Source organism: Aquarana catesbeiana, unplaced genomic scaffold (assembly GCF_042186555.1).
Source record: "Aquarana catesbeiana isolate 2022-GZ unplaced genomic scaffold, ASM4218655v1 unanchor23, whole genome shotgun sequence".
In the NCBI taxonomy this organism is placed as follows: Eukaryota; Metazoa; Chordata; class Amphibia; order Anura; family Ranidae; genus Aquarana; species Aquarana catesbeiana.
This window is the reverse complement of record NW_027362657.1, coordinates 17,579-28,879: the sequence shown is the minus strand read 5'-3', so window position 1 is coordinate 28,879 and position 11,301 is coordinate 17,579. Positions and strand designations below refer to the sequence as shown.

Below are 11,301 nucleotides of genomic sequence, written 5' to 3'. Positions count from 1 at the left end.
TTGAAGGATTTGAAACAGAATGGGAAGATTGCTCCCCTATCTGTTGCACCATATCATGCTGTGTCATCAGCCTGGAGTGAGGGGAAACCTTTCCACACACCATCCAATATTAAAAATAAAGCTTTGACTGAAGCTGAACTTGAATTAATTTGTTATGTTTTTGTTCTAAGGACACCAAAGTACTCCAGAGAAAATATACAGAGCCTGGGTAGAAAACTGAGCCACAGATCTTGGCAACACCAGGCAAGGCTTCTAATCATGCTGCACCCTAAGATATATTCACACCTATATGTCTTTGTATTTTGCATGAGCAGAGCAGGCGCAGGTTTCACACATGCATAATCTTTATGGAAGGAGTGTTTTGTTGGAAAAAAAGAAGAAATCAGCAAGACTTTTTATATGAACAGTGCCTGCAACGTGCAGGTGTAAAAAAAAGGCCCTATTCTAGCTATACAAATGAATGCGTTCACTTCTCTATTAGCAGACAGAGCAAAGATGTTAAAGACATTTAAAAAAAATCGAATTTGCAGAGCAGCAAAAAAAAAAAAAAAAGAAGGAAAAAATGAACTCACCCTTTCCATCTGTTGCGGAGGCTTCCTGTAGGTGGCGGATTGACCTAGCAAGACAGGCAAAATGTAACTGCACTATGTATAAAGCATTACACTGAAGAAAAAAAAAAAAAAAAAAAACACACAACATGGTATGACAGCCTCTTAGTTGATAGGACAAACCTTTTACATTGTCTCACTGTTAAAAATGCAACTGAAACAGCAGTGCTGACCTAACACCTAGAGATAGGCTAAGTTCAATTAGTTAGTCCTTCTCTGCTGCACATCTTCTGGTCAGGAGGTACTGCTGGTGTCAGGAAGGTTAAGCTATGCAAAGCTCTAAAATCTGCTTGCCCTAGTTTAAAGTGGTTGTAAACCTCAGACATGAAATATGAACAAAGCATATCCCTCTATAGTGTGTACTTGTCTCAATTAAGAACACCAGGTCATTTGTATCAGCTACTTAATTCCTCTGCTATCAGCATGAATTACTTCTGACCAGTTTTCCTGACACCAATAAAACATGGTGACAGGGGAGAGGGCTCCAGCACACAGCCTGTGATTGGCAGCCTCAGCTCTGTTCCTGTGAGGCGTGTGTGTGTGTGTGTTCCCTCCAATCAGCTCTCAGAGGTATTCTCACTGAGCTATGCAGGGCTTTCTGAAGCCCAGACAAGCTGAAAAAATTTGACATTTTGAATGGATGTAGAGAAGAGAGGGCTGCAGATAAACAGTTATAATTTATGTAGGCAGATTTGTTTCATCTCTGTGTATCACCTAGGTCAATGGTGCATTTTGGTTTTGAGCTGCCCTAGGCAAGACTAAAAATCGGACACATCCCCCCATCTAAATTTGTTCCACCCCTTTCTCTCTCTCAACTTTAGGTGGAGCATAAATAGGGAGAGAGAGAGAGAGAGAGAGAGAGAGAGAGAGAGAGAGAAAAATGTGGGGGAGGGGGTTGAGAGAGGGGGTTCCCCTATTCCCATACTACAACAGGAGGTTCCCTCTCCCCCAAAAGGAGAAAAAAAAAAAAAACTACACTGGACCCTCACCTTCCTGTAGCCCCCCCGATTCCTTTTTCCAGCTGTGTGTAGCGAGGCTGCCGAAGAACGATCAAAGCCCAGGACTCCAACCTGCTCTGTCAAGTGAACTACTTGCGGGATCGAAGACTGCAGCCACCATCGCTTCTTGCTTCCACTTTGCTCCTGTCACCGATTGGTCAGTCCGAGGCCGCCCCTGGTGACACCCCTGTGGCGGTGGGCACCATGTCACCAGGGTGCAATCCATACCCCTGTAGCGACACCACTACTCGTAGAGTCCCTTCTGCCTACAGGCGGGGCTAGCCCCCTGAAAAATGCCACCCAAGGCAAATGCCTTGTTTGCCTTGCAGTAGATACGCCCATGACGTAGGCCAGTCATTTCACTGGGTATAAGTGTTTACAACTTTGAATGGATGTAGAGAAGAGAGGGCCGCAGATAAACAGTTAAAAACTTATGTAGGAGGACTTGTTTCATCTCTGCATCACCTGAGGCTAGTCACTTCACTGGGTATATGTAAAAGTTTACGACCGATTTAATGGAACTACTAGTTAGTTATTGATATTGAAAGCCATTCCTCAATGCTAAAGTACAGCCGTGCACCACCCACAGGATCAAGAAAGATTGTCGGTCAAGCTCTTCTATGCCCAGGCTAGGCGAGGATTCCTGTGTTGGGTCAAGTTACCCATGGGCTGCTTGCTGGTGGTGTCCTTTCTAATCCTTTAACTTTTAGCTTTGCAGCCATAATTCCCACAAAACCCAAAGACTTAAGTTTCCCAGAAGCTTGGCGGGTGATAGAATGTCCCTGGATTGCTGTCAATCATTCTTTAGTCTGTGCTGAGCAGATAAGGTATGCAGCTGAAAGGAAACAGGTTGAGACCAGTGGCAGTAAAGTGGCACTCTGCAGCAAGGTTTCAGACATTCCTACTAGCTTAAAGAGATGGCTGCATCTTTTTAAAAGGCACATTTCTCTGGAAGTAGACACACCCACAAATCTTCTCTGGGTAGTGAGCACTGCTATCCTGGACAGCGAGAGCTACCACTTAGATGCTTTCTTGTAGGCATAATATGAACTTACCTATATAATGGTGCATGAGGGCTGTAAACACAATTACGCTTTTTGAACAGCTGCTACATAGTCAAGTTATTATTACATGGGCAATTATTAATTGCACAACTGTGTGACTGAAACGGTACAGATGCCATCGCCTGGTTGGCAACACACTGCTTATGGTAAGATTCAGTGGCAATTTTTACTCATGTGAACGATTATAAATGAATGACTTCTTTCCATGTTTTGAATGAGCAACTGCCCTTATGGGTCACATCTTTCTGTAATCTGTACTGGGACTGGTCAGCTTACAGTTCATGTCTAGCATGAGATAAATAAAAGTGTGTGTATGCACATCCAGAGACAATGGATGGGACTCCCAAAAGAATGGGACCATGGAGGTTAGAAGCACGCTGTGGCAGAGCACCTATACACCAGTTCAGGCAGGCATTGACTGCAACACCACTTCAGGGAAGCAAGAGGACCATTATCAACTGCCGCTCTTCTGATCTTGGAATTCACCAAGGCCCCACAACCAACACATCCCTGGATACAGGCAAAGGCAAATTAGGACATAAGACTCAGGCAGATAACTTGCTTCAGGAAGTCTCACCAAAATACCCATTTGCTTTGGCCAAAAATGTAATATGTGCTAAAAATCCACCTTGTAGTAGAGCTCCCAGCGCAAAAACGGATTTGATATCTCAGGCTGGTTAAACAGTGGCTGGCAACTGGGGTTCATCCTGCAGACCTAGTCACTGCAGGACAAAATAGTGACATAGGGGTCGGGGGAGGAAATACAATGTCCAGCACACCCAGAAGCTGGGAGTGAAGAGCTCTGCTACAGAGTGAGGTTTTAGTAATTCAGCTTATGGGCAGGCATGTATAAAGCTGTAACCTTCACAGGGTAATTTTTTTCTAAGTTTGTTAACCCCTGATAGGGTTATTTTAATAAAAGCCGAGATTTGCATATTGGGGTACCTGGGATTAGAGGCTCATGAAAAAAAAAAAGCTCAAGAGACTGTATAAAAGGTATGAGCAGACACCCTAAGGATGGCACATTTTAACATTTACTAAATGTAAATTGTCACTTTTAAATAAACATTAGATTTGAAGCTTAAAAAAAGGAAAAGCAGGCACAATTCCATTTCACATGAGCTAGAGAAGTAAAACCTGGAATCTGATTGACTGAAAAGCTAAACACACTTTCTCATTGATTAACATCAGGCTTAACTAGAGAATACTTTACAAACCTGGGTAGTTCAAAATTAAGCGCAAGTTAAAATAATAAAATAAAAAATAATGCAAAAGCAGAGACTCAATATTGTTAGGCTCATTTGACACAGCCAATGCGCTCCGATCAGTAGGGGATCAGTGAGCAGCTGAATGGCACAGATGTCAGTGTTTTGTTCAGTTTCTGGCCGATGACACGACTTGCCCCACGACATCTCTATGGGTGGCCTGGTCTGTTTACATCAGGCTACCTCCGATTCATCACCATTAGGTCTGGAAAAATAGAAAAAGGACAGTCCTTTTCGGGGTTTTTTTTTCCGGAACTGGATGGACTTGGAGTTAGGTGGGTATAGAAAAAAAAAGAAAACACACGACACCTTTCTGTCTATATGTAGGGCTGCATGGAGCTTACAATAAGGTCCGCCAGAAAAATGGACAGACAGACCTGATCAGAATGCCCAGTTGAAAGGGGCCTTATGGAAAACTGCAAGTTACAACTATCAATAGAATGAGAGGTATAGACAGTTTTCAAAATTCAGCTCTCCTCGCTGACCAAAAGGAAAGCTTAAAGGGTGCAGCCAAGCTGAAGGTATATGGGTTATCAATGAGCTGTAAGCAGTTCTAACCCTTCCCAATCAGGTGTTTTATAGTGTGATTTCCATAGTACATGAACATGTTTAAAGTGTTACTAAACCCAGTAATATTAAAATAGTTCATCTGCCCCCCACAGTGTCCACAGCTTATAAATCTTCTCTTTTTGGATGTTCTGTATACCACGGTTACATGATAAATTGCAGTTTCTCCAGTGTTGAGAGTTCAGGTAGGAGGAGATTTCCACTTCGGCCTGTATAAACGCCCAAATGTCTGATGCCAATATCATGTGACCTGGCTAGCTCTAAGAACAAGTAAATATTCTCTCCAGCATAAAAGACAACTTTTTTTCCAAATTTTTCACAACTGAGCATGTGCAAGTCGGCTACTCTGCCTGTGTTAGCTGGCCTTCCCCAGATAGACAGTGCAGCAGGGGGAGGATAAGTGCATACAGGATAAAACAGCCTTTTTACACAATGCAGAGGATTAACCCCTTAAAGCGGGGTTCCACTCAAATTTTTAACCTAATCTTACCCCCTTCAGTTAATTGCATAGATGTTCAAATGCCGCACGAAAATTTTTTTTATCGCTGTAATTACCTTTATATTGTAATTTATTGTGGCACTTCCTGTCTCTCCTCCCATGGGAGTAGGTGTGTTTATTGCCTTTCCCCGGCGCCGCACTGTCTCCTGGGTGCTTAGTGTCAGGCTTCCCAAAATTCAGTGCAAGACAATGATCATGCGTGTGAACAAGCTGTGAATGAACAGCATTCACCACATCCAGGAAATCAATGCTTGTGGGCTTCACATGCCCACAAGCAAGATGGAAACAGCCAGCATCACATTTTTTTAAGTTATTCTTCAGTACAAAAACAGACAGAGGCAGAAATATTACACCCAAACTGTGAGTATTGTTTTGGGGTTAGCAAAGTGTCTCAATGACCTAAAAAAAAAAAAAAAAAAAAAAAAAGAGATTGGTCGCCGGACTCCCGCTTTAAGTTCCACAGTGAGTATAACAAGCATGCTATGCTGCACACACAGACAGATTGTTGTGGGTTTAGTAACACTTTAACTGTAAGGAACAGCTAAAAGTAGCATTGAATGACATGTGCACAGAACAAAATAGGCATATAATCAGTGTTTAAAAATATGCAAGTACAGTATCACAAAACACAAATGGCCTTTAACACTCACTTTCAGTTTGTAACTTTTAGAAGCCCATACTTCTTTTAAGGTAAAATTGTGTTTTGCCCATGCAGAGTAAAACCGGTTCTTGTTAATGTCATCCTTCGCAGTGGCTGCTCCTACATACTCCTCCCTTCGCTCCTGCCGACACTCGATTGCCCATGGCAGTGAAAAGAAGCCACTGGTAAGTTTTAAGCCACAACTTGGAGCTTACACATGGTTGAGGCCTCTATATTCACCCCCATGTGACAAGGCCAGTGATATCGATGGCTAATTACTGAACATTAGTGCCAACACATGGGAAGATGGAATCCATGGGTCCATAATCCCGCATACCTAGAAGTACCCAATAGGTCATGGCTCCTTTGCAAGTAAACTAAGCAGCATAGAAATACAGTGAAGGTAAATATAAGTAGCTGTGGGAGTTGGCAGAGCGACCCTGTTGCTTTGCAGTGCATGAGCAAAGAAAGGTTCACAAAAAACAAAAAAACAAAAAAAAAAGAAAAACAACAGTAACTGTATGCCAAAGTCAGATGAGCTCCCAAATCTTATTAGTTATTTGTAATGCCCTTTACAGCAGGGCACAGACTGTAGGAGGGTGGGACAGTAGTGAAAGCCAATGAGTCTCTACCGAGTCACACAATCCCGTCAATCAAATACAAGGAGTTGCTAACAGGAGGAGAGAGTAGAAAGATGACCTCACCAGTGTGGTGATGCTAATTCACTGTCCAATTAGCAAGTTGGGGTGGGTCGGTGATCAAGCTGTACTGTTTTACTGCAGTTAAAGTCAGGTCACGTACATCACTGTCCTGCCTGTAGTGCAAAAAGTCTGCATAAAAGTCCTACACTGCACAGAACGTTTAGAACAGCAGAAGACTTACCATATGACTGGGAACAAGATGGCACCACAACACAGGAGGTCTACAAGGAACAGGATTTCTTTCCACAGCCCATACTCTGTTGTGCCTTGCTCTGTAGACTCGATGATAATGTATGCTACATTAGCTAGTACCTGCCAACAGAATCAAGGCATTAAAATGCATGGACATGCATATATTATTTCAAATAAGCGATCAGCATGTAAAAAATACGCTTGGGTTAGCAAAATGAAAAATTGTGAGTAAAAAAGTTAATTTATGCAGGAGAAAATAAACACGCAGCAAATGCACACAGCGGGTGATTGTTGGACACACCCATACATTAAAGAGGTTTTAAACCTCCAAAAAATAAAAACCTGTAAGACAAAAGCATAATGAGCTAGTATGCATCGCATACTAGCCCATTATGAAATATGTCCCTTAGAACTATGCCGTGAATCGGCGCTGGCACACCTCTGACAGGGCCAACATCTTTCTCAGAGTTACTTCAGTGTTTGTGGGCTCCAGCACTGCGATTAGCCAGGGCCACAATGACGCACTTCCGCACATGCGGGAGCCGCCAGTCACGGCGCAGGCCCTAAAGAAATGGCACGAGCGGCTGTTCATTCAGTGCGCATGCGCCGATGACGTTGTCTGTGTATATAGTAAATATCTCCTAAACGGTGCAAGTTTAGGAGATATTTACAGTAGCTACAGGTAAGCCTTATTATAGGTTTACTTGTAGGTACAATTAAAGAGGAAGACTTGACTTCCTCTTTAACACAAGAAGCCAAACAGCGAATCATGTACCCTTTTTACTTCACTAAGAGAGAGGTAATACTGCCCACTAAAGGAAGCCTTACTGAATAGCGGAATAGCAGTGGGCAGGATTTGACCAGAATAAGGAAAAGCCAGACTCCTGCAACAAAGTGAATATCGGAGAAAGGCAAAAAAAGGAATTTTGCCTTACCTGAAAAATTCCTTTTCTTTGAGTACAGTACAGGACATAGAACCTGTATTCATAGACCCTGGGCTGTACAGTATGCAGGCTACCTTCAGGTGAATTAACAGTAGCAAAAAACTTGCTTGTGCCACCCTTAGAGCGAAATCATATAACCCCACCCACTCCTTGAGACTCCCGATTTTTGTTTTAAACAAGCAATGAAGAGTGAAGACAGAGGGGCGGGACCTGTGTTCTGTACTGTAAGATAAGGAAATAACAGTTAAGTCAAAATTCCTATCATCTTAATAATCTTCTCCCCTTCATTCAGCTAATGTGACACCAGTGCTGATGGAGACAGGCAGGCCAGGGGCAAACAAGGATATCCTCAGGTGCCCAGTGTCCTCCTTATCAACCAATGTCAGTTAGGAGACCAGCAGCTGACCAGCATAATGCACATGGATGTAATGCTGGAAAAAAAAAACCCGTTGCTTTGTGTAACAAAAAACACAGGCTTGATTCACCTTTAGGGCAATTTTTAAGCATTTTGTAAAGCCACCTATGAAGAATGCAGAGAACACCCCAGGGTGACACGGTACCACGGTACCATTGTTGAAAAAAAAAAAAAAGCTGCTCTAGAATGTCAACACAAGACAATAAGGCTGAGGCATCAGCTGTAACTGCTCTAAGAAAGCAGTGGCATCAAAGACAGGTTCCTGGTCTGTAAATTAGGAACCATAAGGCATTTGAGAACTGAAATAGCAGGATCCACTAATGATCCCTGGGACCTGAAGGTTCTAGAAGTGGCAAATGTTTTCCATAGACTTCAGACATAGTGGCAGAGAAATCTGATTTTGTTAAACAAGCCGCATGCTGCTTGCCTGAGAGGGAACTAGAGTCAGAGGAGGAGAGTAGTGTCATAATAGGACCTTGTACCAGGACAAGGGAACAGCTATCACTGAGTGGGGTTGTCTGCAGAACGCATCTTATTTGGCCCTTTTGTCACAGCTCCCTTGCACCTGTGATCTGCCATTGCTAAGTGAGGGGATCCTCATTGGGGTACTCACAGAACAGAGTTTGGAATGGTTGGGGCTTTGAATGTCAGGACAAAGGAACCATAACAAAAACGCAGATACCTCACCCTCCTGAGAGAAAGCAAGAAAAAAAAAAAAGTCAAATCTAAAAATTGCTTGTGTCGAGAGACACATTAGGGACAAAAAGTCAGGGGGTACCACAACAAAACAAATAACTCCCCAATCCTCTGTCTATAAAACTGCATTGTGTACTACATAGTAAGGTTCGACCTGTTAAAAGCCGGGAACCAGTGCCAACACACAGGGAAACCCAGTCTTATCTTATCAATGACACAGAGCCTACTAGATAAGAATCCAGGCTTCATCCATCATGTTGGACATACCCCCAAAAGGTGTCTTCAAGGTCTGGGAACCACAGAAACGGACTACAACAATTCATGATAAGGTGAGTGCCTAACACAGATTCCAGTGCCTGAAGCAAACATTACAGGTCGGCCTCATGAAGTGGGGTCCCTGAGGTAATAACGGGGCGTACTGATCTGGAAACTGCTAGAAGACCCAAGGTAATAAGCAGTCAGATCTTGAAAATAGTGTCAGAAGAAAAAAAAATGGTTTAAAAAGAAAAATGCTTCTCTGGAGAAAAGCAGGTACATCATCTGAGGACGCGAGTATAACACGTGGGGTTATACAAGTGCACACTAAAAGTCCTATATCCTGTCCTGTACTGTACTGTACAGTTAAGATAAGAACATTTACTGGCTGATAAAGACAAGAGTAGGCAGCCTGCTTTGTTGGGCAAGAACATTTTAGTGCTTTACTTGAAGTAAATAAGCAGCTAGTAGCACTCACCTGCAGAGGAATCACAATCATGAAGATCTTTTTATCCTTATCAGACAGGATGTGTTTCACAAAAGCCCAGCCTGTTCCAATCAGTGCAATGGTGATGAACAGGAGTGCCCCTTTTAGCCTGATGAATGAAAAAAATGGCAATCAGCTTGTATTAAAAGGCCTTTAGACCTCTAAAAACAGGATTAGAATACCTAAAGAATAAGTAAACCCAACCTTTTATATTCCTGATATGTGCCTCCTGTACCATGTACTTGTAGGACAAAGTATCCTGTTCTGTTAGTATTTCTTTCCATATGTAAAATCCCTGATGCTCTTGCGAGTTTCAGAGTTTTTCTATTAAAAACTGAGCACACTAGGCATGAGAGCGCAGCATGGTTCAGTGTTCTGGCTGTGCTGGAATTTAGGCTGCTCTCCTCCAATGAACAGACTTGTGCTGCATCATTATGTACACATTATGACAGACTTGCCTGAAAACGAAGCCCTCTAGCGGTATGTTGTCACCGCTGAAGACGCTTCCACATTCACCCGGTCTTCCAGGATCTGAATGGCAGAGCCTGCGAGGATGTCACTCCCGCACACGGGAGTCGCTGTTTGCGGCACGGGTATGCCGTTCCTTCAGAGCTCATGCACCGGTGACATCACTGGCTGCATCTAAAGTAAATATTTCCTAAACGGTGTACGTTTAGGAGATATTTACTGTACCTATAGGTAAACCTTATTATAGACTTACCTATATAGTTAAACGTCAAAAATGGGAGTTTACTCCCACTTTAATATGTGTCAACACTTGCTTTTATGGCGCGTTATAGATCTGAGCGTTTTTACGAATACATTTTGGAATAAAAATTTGTGAATTTATATGTTGCGTTCTGTTTCATGCCTGTAAAGTCTGAACAGTATGGATATTTTTTGTGGTTATGTTTTTAAGTTGTGCTTCATGGAGTTACAATATAAGCCCTCTGGTTAATGGTATGCCAACATTATACTCACAAATGGGTGATGTAGTACACCACAGCCCATCCTTCAATGGGATATCCTTGAGTTGCGATATAATGATAATCGATCTAAAGAAAAAAAAAAAAAATAAATAACAAAACCATCATCAGTACTATGTATATCTCCTCCAAGGTTTGCAGCTAAGGTCATGATACAAGTTCAGAGACAATATAACACTATGCACTACACCAGTGGTCCAATATCAAAATATGTCCACTAGAGGTTCTAGCAACGGTTTTCTGACTAGCGGGGTGGGTTTGTTGTCAGGACAGGACAGAAATCAAGACCATTTACAGTCTGCACTGGAATCCACATATTCCATAGTACTCCAGCAGTATCATTAACAAAGATTTAAAACTGAAATTATAAGCAAATATTGTAGAAATACAAGAGTCATGTGTATTCTTACTTGAGTCTTGGTGTGCTATTAGTATTTCTTCAACATTTTTGCAGTAACTCAGTGCGATACTTTGCCTCTAAGAACTTCCTGCACTAAAGACCAGGAAGTGCTGCTATCTCCCTCTGTGCAAGGTGGCTTGTCTTCTATCCGCCCCCTTCTCTGTTTTTTTCAGGCAGCCTGGACTGGTGGGCCCAGCTGGGCCCCTCCCACAGCTTTGTTCTCCGCACAGGCTATGTGCAGTACAGTGATGATATCACTATTACTTTAACAAGATAACAACTATGTTTACAAAGGGGTTTGGGCACACAAACTAAATGTATATCCTGTAGGAAAATGGCGGTTAAAGACAAAACAGCCATCTTTATGCCCAATTATTACACTGTAATTCTATCTGTAACAATACGGGGTCCATTTATGCGGTGAGAACAAGCGTGCTGAAACTGCAAATTGTTTACGGTCTGTATACTGTATTAGACGTCTAAAGACAAGGAGGTTACATTCTATGCACTGTATGAGTCATTTCCAGATAAGGACCTTGGGAAGAAGGAAATCCCTGTCTAAGAAGAATTCAAAAGATGAATTA

General features: G+C 42.5%; 1 long non-coding RNA gene across 1 annotated transcript; it reads right to left on the bottom strand.

Annotated features, from left to right (window-relative positions):
- Positions 1-553: 553 nt before the first annotated feature.
- Positions 554-10,420, bottom strand: LOC141121778 (uncharacterized). The gene is made up of 4 exons (XR_012240595.1): positions 10,313-10,420; positions 9,323-9,440; positions 6,524-6,654; positions 554-616 (listed from the first exon to the last, which is right to left on the bottom strand). It is a non-coding gene; the product is annotated as an uncharacterized lncRNA (long non-coding RNA).
- Positions 10,421-11,301: the final 881 nt, after the last annotated feature.